Below are 12,752 nucleotides of genomic sequence, written 5' to 3'. Positions count from 1 at the left end.
AAGAAATTTTAAGCGCAGCAGAGTAACCAGCGCACATACCTGTTAGCTCAGGTGAGTTTAAAAGGCTGCTGTTGATAACAAGGGCATTTGCTAAATAGATGGTGTGTGTGCAACAATATACTGAAAGGTCAATTATATTGTGCAGCTTATCTCACCACCTGTAGTTATTTAGGTGAAAGCTCCAAAATGCTTGCCTAATATGTCTGTTTATCCAAAAGGAAGTAAAAAGGGAGAGCTAGAAAGATAGCATTGCATCACATTACATGGCAATGCAATGCACAGTTGCTGAAGTTGAACCAAAATGAGCTTGTAATCTGGCTTCTGCAACTTTGAACATGAAAAATCCAATGAGGAGAAGAAAAGCAAAGCCAAAGAGTCCATCCCAAAATCCGACAAACAAGCAAAATGAACAAAAAACATTGAATTCAATTCTTTCTGATTTTAGAAACTGCATTAAAGAAGGGGTGCACCGGTCCTGGAGATACTGCAATACCAGGTCAATGCGTGGAGTGGACAGAGCAAGCTCTTTTTCCATCTCCCTGTTCTAAAAATCCATTTAATATATGGTCCCCAGATAGGGGACGTATCAGATATTAAACTGATAAGAACAGATACTACACTTGATCTTAGCCAAAAGGCCGAGAAGCGATAACCAGAATTGGTTTCAAACTACGGAGCCACCCAAGGATCCTGAAAAGTCCATTTGTGGAGATGAGCTCCTGGACTCCCGTTAAGAAGACATGTTGTCAACCTCTAGATCCCTTACATGCCTGCACTTTTCGGCTTGCTGCTGCTGCAATCCACGCGTTTTAGATCTGCATAACTCCACCTCTTTAAACACAGCACCTTCACCCCCTGCTGTTCCCACCCGCCTCAACACCGTTGGAAGGGAGGAGAACCAATTAAGGCGGGGGGTGGGGTGGAACGAGCAGCTGTCTACCCTTAGCAGGAGGGCTCCTGATTACATACCTCTCCTGCTGCTGCTGCTGCTGGCTGTCCAGCAGCAGACTGAAGGTGGCTGCTGCTGTGCACAGGTATATAAAGGCTCAGAGCCTATTATGACACGCGCAGCCAGCGTTCCATTACCACATTCCATCTACTGCAGGCAGGATACCTGGCTGGCTGAATGTCGCTGAGAAGCTCACAGAGACCGCCATAAGCAGCAGTTTCACAGAATGCCACAGACTAATCAACCAAACTTTTTGGGTTGGGTTCTCTTTTATAGTCTGCAGGCATTAAATGAAAGAAGTCAGTGTTCCAGCAGGGGGAGACAACGTTTCAGAAAAGGCATTGTAGCAAACCAAAAAATAAATTTTAAGCGCAGCAGAGTAACCAGCGCACATACCTGTTAGCTCAGGTGAGTTTAAAAGGCTGCTGTTGATAACAAGGGCATTTGCTAAATAGATGGTGTGTGTGCAACAATATACTGAAAGGTCAATTATATTGTGCAGCTTATCTCACCACCTGTAGTTATTTAGGTGAAAGCTCCAAAATGCTTGCCTAATATGTCTGTTTATCCAAAAGGAAGTAAAAAGGGAGAGCTAGAAAGATAGCATTGCATCACATTACATGGCAATGCAATGCACAGTTGCTGAAGTTGAACCAAAATGAGCTTGTAATCTGGCTTCTGCAACTTTGAACATGAAAAATCCAATGAGGAGAAGAAAAGCAAAGCCAAAGAGTCCATCCCAAAATCCGACAAACAAGCAAAATGAACAAAAAACATTGAATTCAATTCTTTCTGATTTTAGAAACTGCATTAAAGAAGGGGTGCACCGGTCCTGGAGATACTGCAATACCAGGTCAATGCGTGGAGTGGACAGAGCAAGCTCTTTTTCCATCTCCCTGTTCTAAAAATCCATTTAATATATGGTCCCCAGATAGGGGACGTATCAGATATTAAACTGATAAGAACAGATACTACACTTGATCTTAGCCAAAAGGCCGAGAAGCGATAACCAGAATTGGTTTCAAACTACGGAGCCACCCAAGGATCCTGAAAAGTCCATTTGTGGAGATGAGCTCCTGGACTCCCGTTAAGAAGACATGTTGTCAACCTCTAGATCCCTTACATGCCTGCACTTTTCGGCTTGCTGCTGCTGCAATCCACGCGTTTTAGATCTGCATAACTCCACCTCTTTAAACACAGCACCTTCACCCCCTGCTGTTCCCACCCGCCTCAACACCGTTGGAAGGGAGGAGAACCAATTAAGGCGGGGGGTGGGGTGGAACGAGCAGCTGTCTACCCTTAGCAGGAGGGCTCCTGATTACATACCTCTCCTGCTGCTGCTGCTGGCTGTCCAGCAGCAGACTGAAGGTGGCTGCTGCTGTGCACAGGTATATAAAGGCTCAGAGCCTATTATGACACGCGCAGCCAGCGTTCCATTGCCACATTCCATCTACTGCAGGCAGGATACCTGGCTGGCTGAATGTCGCTGAGAAGCTCACAGAGACCGCCATAAGCAACAGTTTAACAGAATGCCACAGACTAATCAACCAAACTTTTTGGGTTGGGTTCTCTTTTATAGTCTGCAGGCATTAAATGAAAGAAGTCAGTGTTCCAGCAGAGGGAGACAACGTTTCAGAAAAGGCATTGTAGCAAACCAAAAAAGAAATTTTAAGCGCAGCAGAGTAACCAGCGCACATACCTGTTAGCTCAGGTGAGTTTAAAAGGCTGATGTTGATAACAAGGGCATTTGCTAAATAGATGGTGTGTGTGCAACAATATACTGAAAGGTCAATTATATTGTGCAGCTTATCTCACCACCTGTAGTTATTTAGGTGAAAGCTCCAAAATGCTTGCCTAATATGTCTGTTTATCCAAAAGGAAGTAAAAAGGGAGAGCTAGAAAGATAGCATTGCATCACATTACATGGCAATGCAATGCACAGTTGCTGAAGTTGAACCAAAATGAGCTTGTAATCTGGCTTCTGCAACTTTGAACATGAAAAATCCAATGAGGAGAAGAAAAGCAAAGCCAAAGAGTCCATCCCAAAATCCGACAAACAAGCAAAATGAACAAAAAACATTGAATTCAATTCTTTCTGATTTTAGAAACTGCATTAAAGAAGGGGTGCACCGGTCCTGGAGATACTGCAATACCAGGTCAATGCGTGGAGTGGACAGAGCAAGCTCTTTTTCCATCTCCCTGTTCTAAAAATCCATTTAATATATGGTCCCCAGATAGGGGACGTATCAGATATTAAACTGATAAGAACAGATACTACACTTGATCTTAGCCAAAAGGCTGAGAAGCGATAACCAGAATTGGTTTCAAACTACGGAGCCACCCAAGGATCCTGAAAAGTCCATTTGTGGAGATGAGCTCCTGGACTCCCGTTAAGAAGACATGTTGTCAACCTCTAGATCCCTTACATGCCTGCACTTTTCGGCTTGCTGCTGCTGCAATCCACGCGTTTTAGATCTGCATAACTCCACCTCTTTAAACACAGCACCTTCACCCCCTGCTGTTCCCACCCGCCTCAACACCGTTGGAAGGGAGGAGAACCAATTAAGGCGGGGGGTGGGGTGGAACGAGCAGCTGTCTACCCTTAGCAGGAGGGCTCCTGATTACATACCTCTCCTGCTGCTGCTGCTGCTGGCTGTCCAGCAGCAGACTGAAGGTGGCTGCTGCTGTGCACAGGTATATAAAGGCTCAGAGCCTATTATGACACGCGCAGCCAGCGTTCCATTGCCACATTCCATCTACTGCAGGCAGGATACCTGGCTGGCTGAATGTCGCTGAGAAGCTCACAGAGACCGCCATAAGCAACAGTTTAACAGAATGCCACAGACTAATCAACCAAACTTTTTGGGTTGGGTTCTCTTTTATAGTCTGCAGGCATTAAATGAAAGAAGTCAGTGTTCCAGCAGAGGGAGACAACGTTTCAGAAAAGGCATTGTAGCAAACCAAAAAAGAAATTTTAAGCGCAGCAGAGTAACCAGCGCACATACCTGTTAGCTCAGGTGAGTTTAAAAGGCTGCTGTTGATAACAAGGGCATTTGCTAAATAGATGGTGTGTGTGCAACAATATACTGAAAGGTCAATTATATTGTGCAGCTTATCTCACCACCTGTAGTTATTTAGGTGAAAGCTCCAAAATGCTTGCCTAATATGTCTGTTTATCCAAAAGGAAGTAAAAAGGGAGAGCTAGAAAGATAGCATTGCATCACATTACATGGCAATGCAATGCACAGTTGCTGAAGTTGAACCAAAATGAGCTTGTAATCTGGCTTCTGCAACTTTGAACATGAAAAATCCAATGAGGAGAAGAAAAGCAAAGCCAAAGAGTCCATCCCAAAATCCGACAAACAAGCAAAATGAACAAAAAACATTGAATTCAATTCTTTCTGATTTTAGAAACTGCATTAAAGAAGGGGTGCACCGGTCCTGGAGATACTGCAATACCAGGTCAATGCGTGGAGTGGACAGAGCAAGCTCTTTTTCCATCTCCCTGTTCTAAAAATCCATTTAATATATGGTCCCCAGATAGGGGACGTATCAGATATTAAACTGATAAGAACAGATACTATACTTGATCTTAGCCAAAAGGCCGAGAAGCGATAACCAGAATTGGTTTCAAACTACGGAGCCACCCAAGGATCCTGAAAAGTCCATTTGTGGAGATGAGCTCCTGGACTCCCGTTAAGAAGACATGTTGTCAACCTCTAGATCCCTTACATGCCTGCACTTTTCGGCTTGCTGCTGCTGCAATCCACGCGTTTTAGATCTGCATAACTCCACCTCTTTAAGCACAGCACCTTCACCCCCTGCTGTTCCCACCCGCCTCAACACCGTTGGAAGGGAGGAGAACCAATTAAGGCGGGGGGTGGGGTGGAACGAGCAGCTGTCTACCCTTAGCAGGAGGGCTCCTGATTACATACCTCTCCTGCTGCTGCTGCTGCTGGCTGTCCAGCAGCAGACTGAAGGTAGCTGCTGCTGTGCACAGGTATATAAAGGCTCAGAGCCTATTATGACACGCGCAGCCAGCGTTCCATTGCCACATTCCATCTACTGCAGGCAGGATACCTGGCTGGCTGAATGTCGCTGAGAAGCTCACAGAGACCGCCATAAGCAACAGTTTAACAGAATGCCACAGACTAATCAACCAAACTTTTTGGGTTGGGTTCTCTTTTATAGTCTGCAGGCATTAAATGAAAGAAGTCAGTGTTCCAGCAGAGGGAGACAACGTTTCAGAAAAGGCATTGTAGCAAACCAAAAAAGAAATTTTAAGCGCAGCAGAGTAACCAGCGCACATACCTGTTAGCTCAGGTGAGTTTAAAAGGCTGCTGTTGATAACAAGGGCATTTGCTAAATAGATGGTGTGTGTGCAACAATATACTGAAAGGTCAATTATATTGTGCAGCTTATCTCACCACCTGTAGTTATTTAGGTGAAAGCTCCAAAATGCTTGCCTAATATGTCTGTTTATCCAAAAGGAAGTAAAAAGGGAGAGCTAGAAAGATAGCATTGCATCACATTACATGGCAATGCAATGCACAGTTGCTGAAGTTGAACCAAAATGAGCTTGTAATCTGGCTTCTGCAACTTTGAACATGAAAAATCCAATGAGGAGAAGAAAAGCAAAGCCAAAGAGTCCATCCCAAAATCCGACAAACAAGCAAAATGAACAAAAAACATTGAATTCAATTCTTTCTGATTTTAGAAACTGCATTAAAGAAGGGGTGCACCGGTCCTGGAGATAGTGCAATACCAGGTCAATGCGTGGAGTGGACAGAGCAAGCTCTTTTTCCATCTCCCTGTTCTAAAAATCCATTTAATATATGGTCCCCAGATAGAGGACGTATCAGATATTAAACTGATAAGAACAGATACTACACTTGATCTTAGCCAAAAGGCCGAGAAGCGATAACCAGAATTGGTTTCAAACTACGGAGCCACCCAAGGATCCTGAAAAGTCCATTTGTGGAGATGAGCTCCTGGACTCCCGTTAAGAAGACATGTTGTCAACCTCTAGATCCCTTACATGCCTGCACTTTTCGGCTTGCTGCTGCTGCAATCCACGCGTTTTAGATCTGCATAACTTCACCTCTTTAAACACAGCACCTTCACCCCCTGCTGTTCCCACCCGCCTCAACACCGTTGGAAGGGAGGAGAACCAATTAAGGCGGGGGGTGGGGTGGAACGAGCAGCTGTCTACCCTTAGCAGGAGGGCTCCTGATTACATACCTCTCCTGCTGCTGCTGCTGCTGGCTGTCCAGCAGCAGACTGAAGGTGGCTGCTGCTGTGCACAGGTATATAAAGGCTCAGAGCCTATTATGACACGCGCAGCCAGCGTTCCATTGCCACATTCCATCTACTGCAGGCAGGATACCTGGTTGGCTGAATGTCGCTGAGAAGCTCACAGAGACCGCCATAAGCAACAGTTTAACAGAATGCCACAGACTAATCAACCAAACTTTTTGGGTTGGGTTCTCTTTTATAGTCTGCAGGCATTAAATGAAAGAAGTCAGTGTTCCAGCAGAGGGAGACAACGTTTCAGAAAAGGCATTGTAGCAAACCAAAAAATAAATTTTAAGCGCAGCAGAGTAACCAGCGCACATACCTGTTAGCTCAGGTGAGTTTAAAAGGCTGCTGTTGATAACAAGGGCATTTGCTAAATAGATGGTGTGTGTGCAACAATATACTGAAAGGTCAATTATATTGTGCAGCTTATCTCACCACCTGTAGTTATTTAGGTGAAAGCTCCAAAATGCTTGCCTAATATGTCTGTTTATCCAAAAGGAAGTAAAAAGGGAGAGCTAGAAAGATAGCATTGCATCACATTACATGGCAATGCAATGCACAGTTGCTGAAGTTGAACCAAAATGAGCTTGTAATCTGGCTTCTGCAACTTTGAACATGAAAAATCCAATGAGGAGAAGAAAAGCAAAGCCAAAGAGTCCATCCCAAAATCCGACAAACAAGCAAAATGAACAAAAAACATTGAATTCAATTCTTTCTGATTTTAGAAACTGCATTAAAGAAGGGGTGCACCGGTCCTGGAGATACTGCAATACCAGGTCAATGCGTGGAGTGGACAGAGCAAGCTCTTTTTCCATCTCCCTGTTCTAAAAATCCATTTAATATATGGTCCCCAGATAGGGGACGTATCAGATATTAAACTGATAAGAACAGATACTACACTTGATCTTAGCCAAAAGGCCGAGAAGCGATAACCAGAATTGGTTTCAAACTACGGAGCCACCCAAGGATCCTGAAAAGTCCATTTGTGGAGATGAGCTCCTGGACTCCCGTTAAGAAGACATGTTGTCAACCTCTAGATCCCTTACATGCCTGCACTTTTCGGCTTGCTGCTGCTGCAATCCACGCGTTTTAGATCTGCATAACTCCACCTCTTTAAACACAGCACCTTCACCCCCTGCTGTTCCCACCCGCCTCAACACCGTTGGAAGGGAGGAGAACCAATTAAGGCGGGGGGTGGGGTGGAACGAGCAGCTGTCTACCCTTAGCAGGAGGGCTCCTGATTACATACCTCTCCTGCTGCTGCTGCTGCTGGCTGTCCAGCAGCAGACTGAAGGTGGCTGCTGCTGTGCACAGGTATATAAAGGCTCAGAGCCTATTATGACACGCGCAGCCAGCGTTCCATTGCCACATTCCATCTACTGCAGGCAGGATACCTGGCTGGCTGAATGTCGCTGAGAAGCTCACAGAGACCGCCATAAGCAACAGTTTAACAGAATGCCACAGACTAATCAACCAAACTTTTTGGGTTGGGTTCTCTTTTATAGTCTGCAGGCATTAAATGAAAGAAGTCAGTGTTCCAGCAGAGGGAGACAACGTTTCAGAAAAGGCATTGTAGCAAACCAAAAAAGAAATTTTAAGCGCAGCAGAGTAACCAGCGCACATACCTGTTAGCTCAGGTGAGTTTAAAAGGCTGCTGTTGATAACAAGGGCATTTGCTAAATAGATGGTGTGTGTGCAACAATATACTGAAAGGTCAATTATATTGTGCAGCTTATCTCACCACCTGTAGTTATTTAGGTGAAAGCTCCAAAATGCTTGCCTAATATGTCTGTTTATCCAAAAGGAAGTAAAAAGGGAGAGCTAGAAAGATAGCATTGCATCACATTACATGGCAATGCAATGCACAGTTGCTGAAGTTGAACCAAAATGAGCTTGTAATCTGGCTTCTGCAACTTTGAACATGAAAAATCCAATGAGGAGAAGAAAAGCAAAGCCAAAGAGTCCATCCCAAAATCCGACAAACAAGCAAAATGAACAAAAAACATTGAATTCAATTCTTTCTGATTTTAGAAACTGCATTAAAGAAGGGGTGCACCGGTCCTGGAGATACTGCAATACCAGGTCAATGCGTGGAGTGGACAGAGCAAGCTCTTTTTCCATCTCCCTGTTCTAAAAATCCATTTAATATATGGTCCCCAGATAGGGGACGTATCAGATATTAAACTGATAAGAACAGATACTACACTTGATCTTAGCCAAAAGGCCGAGAAGCGATAACCAGAATTGGTTTCAAACTACGGAGCCACCCAAGGATCCTGAAAAGTCCATTTGTGGAGATGAGCTCCTGGACTCCCGTTAAGAAGACATGTTGTCAACCTCTAGATCCCTTACATGCCTGCACTTTTCGGCTTGCTGCTGCTGCAATCCACGCGTTTTAGATCTGCATAACTCCACCTCTTTAAACACAGCACCTTCACCCCCTGCTGTTCCCACCCGCCTCAACACCGTTGGAAGGGAGGAGAACCAATTAAGGCGGGGGGTGGGGTGGAACGAGCAGCTGTCTACCCTTAGCAGGAGGGCTCCTGATTACATACCTCTCCTGCTGCTGCTGCTGCTGCTGGCTGTCCAGCAGCAGACTGAAGGTGGCTGCTGCTGTGCACAGGTATATAAAGGCTCAGAGCCTATTATGACACGCGCAGCCAGCGTTCCATTGCCACATTCCATCTACTGCAGGCAGGATACCTGGCTGGCTGAATGTCGCTGAGAAGCTCACAGAGACCGCCATAAGCAACAGTTTAACAGAATGCCACAGACTAATCAACCAAACTTTTTGGGTTGGGTTCTCTTTTATAGTCTGCAGGCATTAAATGAAAGAAGTCAGTGTTCCAGCAGAGGGAGACAACGTTTCAGAAAAGGCATTGTAGCAAACCAAAAAAGAAATTTTAAGCGCAGCAGAGTAACCAGCGCACATACCTGTTAGCTCAGGTGAGTTTAAAAGGCTGCTGTTGATAACAAGGGCATTTGCTAAATAGATGGTGTGTGTGCAACAATATACTGAAAGGTCAATTATATTGTGCAGCTTATCTCACCACCTGTAGTTATTTAGGTGAAAGCTCCAAAATGCTTGCCTAATATGTCTGTTTATCCAAAAGGAAGTAAAAAGGGAGAGCTAGAAAGATAGCATTGCATCACATTACATGGCAATGCAATGCACAGTTGCTGAAGTTGAACCAAAATGAGCTTGTAATCTGGCTTCTGCAACTTTGAACATGAAAAATCCAATGAGGAGAAGAAAAGCAAAGCCAAAGAGTCCATCCCAAAATCCGACAAACAAGCAAAATGAACAAAAAACATTGAATTCAATTCTTTCTGATTTTAGAAACTGCATTAAAGAAGGGGTGCACCGGTCCTGGAGATACTGCAATACCAGGTCAATGCGTGGAGTGGACAGAGCAAGCTCTTTTTCCATCTCCCTGTTCTAAAAATCCATTTAATATATGGTCCCCAGATAGGGGACGTATCAGATATTAAACTGATAAGAACAGATACTACACTTGATCTTAGCCAAAAGGCCGAGAAGCGATAACCAGAATTGGTTTCAAACTACGGAGCCACCCTAGGATCCTGAAAAGTCCATTTGTGGAGATGAGCTCCTGGACTCCCGTTAAGAAGACATGTTGTCAACCTCTAGATCCCTTACATGCCTGCACTTTTCGGCTTGCTGCTGCTGCAATCCACGCGTTTTAGATCTGCATAACTCCACCTCTTTAAACACAGCACCTTCACCCCCTGCTGTTCCCACCCGCCTCAACACCGTTGGAAGGGAGTAGAACCAATTAAGGCGGGGGGTGGGGTGGAACGAGCAGCTGTCTACCCTTAGCAGGAGGGCTCCTGATTACATACCTCTCCTGCTGCTGCTGCTGCTGGCTGTCCAGCAGCAGACTGAAGGTGGCTGCTGCTGTGCACAGGTATATAAAGGCTCAGAGCCTATTATGACACGCGCAGCCAGCGTTCCATTGCCACATTCCATCTACTGCAGGCAGGATACCTGGCTGGCTGAATGTCGCTGAGAAGCTCACAGAGACCGCCATAAGCAACAGTTTAACAGAATGCCACAGACTAATCAACCAAACTTTTTGGGTTGGGTTCTCTTTTATAGTCTGCAGGCATTAAATGAAAGAAGTCAGTGTTCCAGCAGAGGGAGACAACGTTTCAGAAAAGGCATTGTAGCAAACCAAAAAAGAAATTTTAAGCGCAGCAGAGTAACCAGCGCACATACCTGTTAGCTCAGGTGAGTTTAAAAGGCTGCTGTTGATAACAAGGGCATTTGCTAAATAGATGGTGTGTGTGCAACAATATACTGAAAGGTCAATTATATTGTGCAGCTTATCTCACCACCTGTAGTTATTTAGGTGAAAGCTCCAAAATGCTTGCCTAATATGTCTGTTTATCCAAAAGGAAGTAAAAAGGGAGAGCTAGAAAGATAGCATTGCATCACATTATATGGCAATGCAATGCACAGTTGCTGAAGTTGAACCAAAATGAGCTTGTAATCTGGCTTCTGCAACTTTGAACATGAAAAATCCAATGAGGAGAAGAAAAGCAAAGCCAAAGAGTCCATCCCAAAATCCGACAAACAAGCAAAATGAACAAAAAACATTGAATTCAATTCTTTCTGATTTTAGAAACTGCATTAAAGAAGGGGTGCACCGGTCCTGGAGATACTGCAATACCAGGTCAATGCGTGGAGTGGACAGAGCAAGCTCTTTTTCCATCTCCCTGTTCTAAAAATCCATTTAATATATGGTCCCCAGATAGGGGACGTATCAGATATTAAACTGATAAGAACAGATAAGGTTTCAACGCAATTTTATTGATTCAAAAGTATATTTACAAAGGTTTTAAAAAAGAACATTTATAACATTACAATAAAATGATAAAACATGATAATAATCAATTCAAGTTTTTTGTAAAAACACAATTTACCATCATAAAACCATTGTAACAATTAAGAAAATCATAATTACAGATGTACTTGGGTTTATTTAATTATCACTAATTGTGTTCCATAATTGTACACACCACATAGAAGCCGCTTCTTTTGCTCCATACAGTTTTTTATCTCTGAGATAGTAAATATACATTTCACTTAAAGCAATTTTTATACAGTCTGTTGAATCAATATGATCATGTTTGAAGAGTAAAATATTTCTAACTTTCCACATGGCATTTTTAAAACAATTAATAATAATCCAGGCAACTCGGAATTGTTTAAAATTTGGACACTTAAAAAGACCATAAAAGACATAAAAGTGATTAAAATCTTTCAGGCCACATGCCCATTTTAAAAGTGGGCCTACCTTTCTCCAAACCTCCTGTGCAAAAGGACAATTCCAAAAGAGATGCAATACAGACTCACTTTCCCCGCATATATCTCTTGGACATTTGGCTCTCGCCACCAGCCCCCGCCTATGTTGAAACTCACGGGTAGGGAGGCACTGGTGGACGATAGCCCAGGCAAGGTCCTTGTGTACATTTGCAAGATATTTCCCGTACACATTTCGCCACACCGTTTTGGACCTTGCCTGTGAAAAATTGGAGACAGGAATTGTGTCCTCAGAGTGTCTGCAAGCAATAGATACCTTCCTTTGGTCCCCCAATATATCAGGCTCCAATTCCTGGAGACCTAAAAGCCTGACCGTTTTCTCAAGTATCACATACTGTTTAGGTGGGCACAGGAGCACAGGAGAACTTAAAGGTAGGCTAAACCACCTTTTAAAAATCATTCCTGCTGCATATTTTAAAAAATAACTAAAAATGCCATCAGATTTAAAAACCTTAAAACAGAAGCAGAAATACTTTATATGGAAAAAGGTAAAAAAATTGGGTACATCTTTACCTCCATTAGATTTACATTTGTACATCAGATCTCTTTTTAACTTTTCCATTTTTGAACACCATAAAAACATAAAAACAATTCTTGTTACTTTCTTGATTTGTAAATTGGAAGGGGGAAACACCATTGCAACATACAACATAATGGGAATTAAAACGGCTTTAATAATTAAAATTTTACCTTCCATACTAAGGTTCCTTAAATTCCACAATGAGATCTTTTTTTCAATTTTATCCATTGCAGAGTCCCAGTTAGGGTCCCCCTCATTGTCTTGGTTAAAAATAATTCCTAAAATTTTTATGTGATTTTTCTGTATCACTATACCAGGGGTCAAAGAGGAGTCCCATCCCCCCACATTAAAACAGTCACATTTATCTATATTTAATTTAAAACCTGAGGCTTCACAGAAAAATTGTGTGTTTCTCAATACCCTCCTCAGAGATGTGGAATCTGGACATAGTATGGTAACATCATCCATGTAACTTAGGGCTTTAAGTTGCATACCCCTACTCCCGGGAATAGGTACCCCTTTAATTACTTTATCTTTTCTCAGTATGGTTAATAGTGGTTCCATAACACAGATAAAGAGCAGTGGTGAGAGAGGGCACCCTTGTTTCACCCCTGATAATAGAGGAACCCCCTTCGTTA

General features: G+C 43.4%; 9 non-coding genes across 9 annotated transcripts; all 9 read right to left on the bottom strand.

Annotated features, from left to right (window-relative positions):
• Positions 1-459: 459 nt before the first annotated feature.
• LOC141274473 (U2 spliceosomal RNA) lies at positions 460-650 on the bottom strand. The gene has a single exon (XR_012322747.1). It is a non-coding gene; the product is annotated as a U2 spliceosomal RNA (small nuclear RNA).
• A 1,115-nt stretch (positions 651-1,765) lies between these two features.
• On the bottom strand, positions 1,766-1,956 carry LOC141274472 (U2 spliceosomal RNA). Its single transcript, XR_012322746.1, has one exon. It is a non-coding gene; the product is annotated as a U2 spliceosomal RNA (small nuclear RNA).
• A 1,112-nt stretch (positions 1,957-3,068) lies between these two features.
• Positions 3,069-3,259, bottom strand: LOC141149536 (U2 spliceosomal RNA). Its single transcript, XR_012245828.1, has one exon. It is a non-coding gene; the product is annotated as a U2 spliceosomal RNA (small nuclear RNA).
• A 1,115-nt stretch (positions 3,260-4,374) lies between these two features.
• LOC141149726 (U2 spliceosomal RNA) lies at positions 4,375-4,565 on the bottom strand. The gene has a single exon (XR_012246014.1). It is a non-coding gene; the product is annotated as a U2 spliceosomal RNA (small nuclear RNA).
• A 1,115-nt stretch (positions 4,566-5,680) lies between these two features.
• Positions 5,681-5,871, bottom strand: LOC141149439 (U2 spliceosomal RNA). The gene has a single exon (XR_012245736.1). It is a non-coding gene; the product is annotated as a U2 spliceosomal RNA (small nuclear RNA).
• A 1,115-nt stretch (positions 5,872-6,986) lies between these two features.
• LOC141274471 (U2 spliceosomal RNA) lies at positions 6,987-7,177 on the bottom strand. The gene has a single exon (XR_012322745.1). It is a non-coding gene; the product is annotated as a U2 spliceosomal RNA (small nuclear RNA).
• A 1,115-nt stretch (positions 7,178-8,292) lies between these two features.
• On the bottom strand, positions 8,293-8,483 carry LOC141274469 (U2 spliceosomal RNA). The gene has a single exon (XR_012322743.1). It is a non-coding gene; the product is annotated as a U2 spliceosomal RNA (small nuclear RNA).
• A 1,118-nt stretch (positions 8,484-9,601) lies between these two features.
• Positions 9,602-9,792, bottom strand: LOC141274468 (U2 spliceosomal RNA). Its single transcript, XR_012322742.1, has one exon. It is a non-coding gene; the product is annotated as a U2 spliceosomal RNA (small nuclear RNA).
• Positions 9,793-10,907: 1,115 nt separating this feature from the next.
• Positions 10,908-11,096, bottom strand: LOC141150471 (U2 spliceosomal RNA). The gene has a single exon (XR_012246664.1). It is a non-coding gene; the product is annotated as a U2 spliceosomal RNA (small nuclear RNA).
• Between the last annotated feature and the right edge of the window lie 1,656 nt (positions 11,097-12,752).

This window comes from Phyllobates terribilis, unplaced genomic scaffold, assembly GCF_046119375.1.
Source record: "Phyllobates terribilis strain yellow unplaced genomic scaffold, ASM4611937v1 Scaffold_5__5_contigs__length_657084704, whole genome shotgun sequence".
In the NCBI taxonomy this organism is placed as follows: Eukaryota; Metazoa; Chordata; class Amphibia; order Anura; family Dendrobatidae; genus Phyllobates; species Phyllobates terribilis.
The sequence above is the reverse complement of the archived record's forward strand: the minus strand, read 5'-3'. Positions and strand labels throughout refer to the sequence as shown.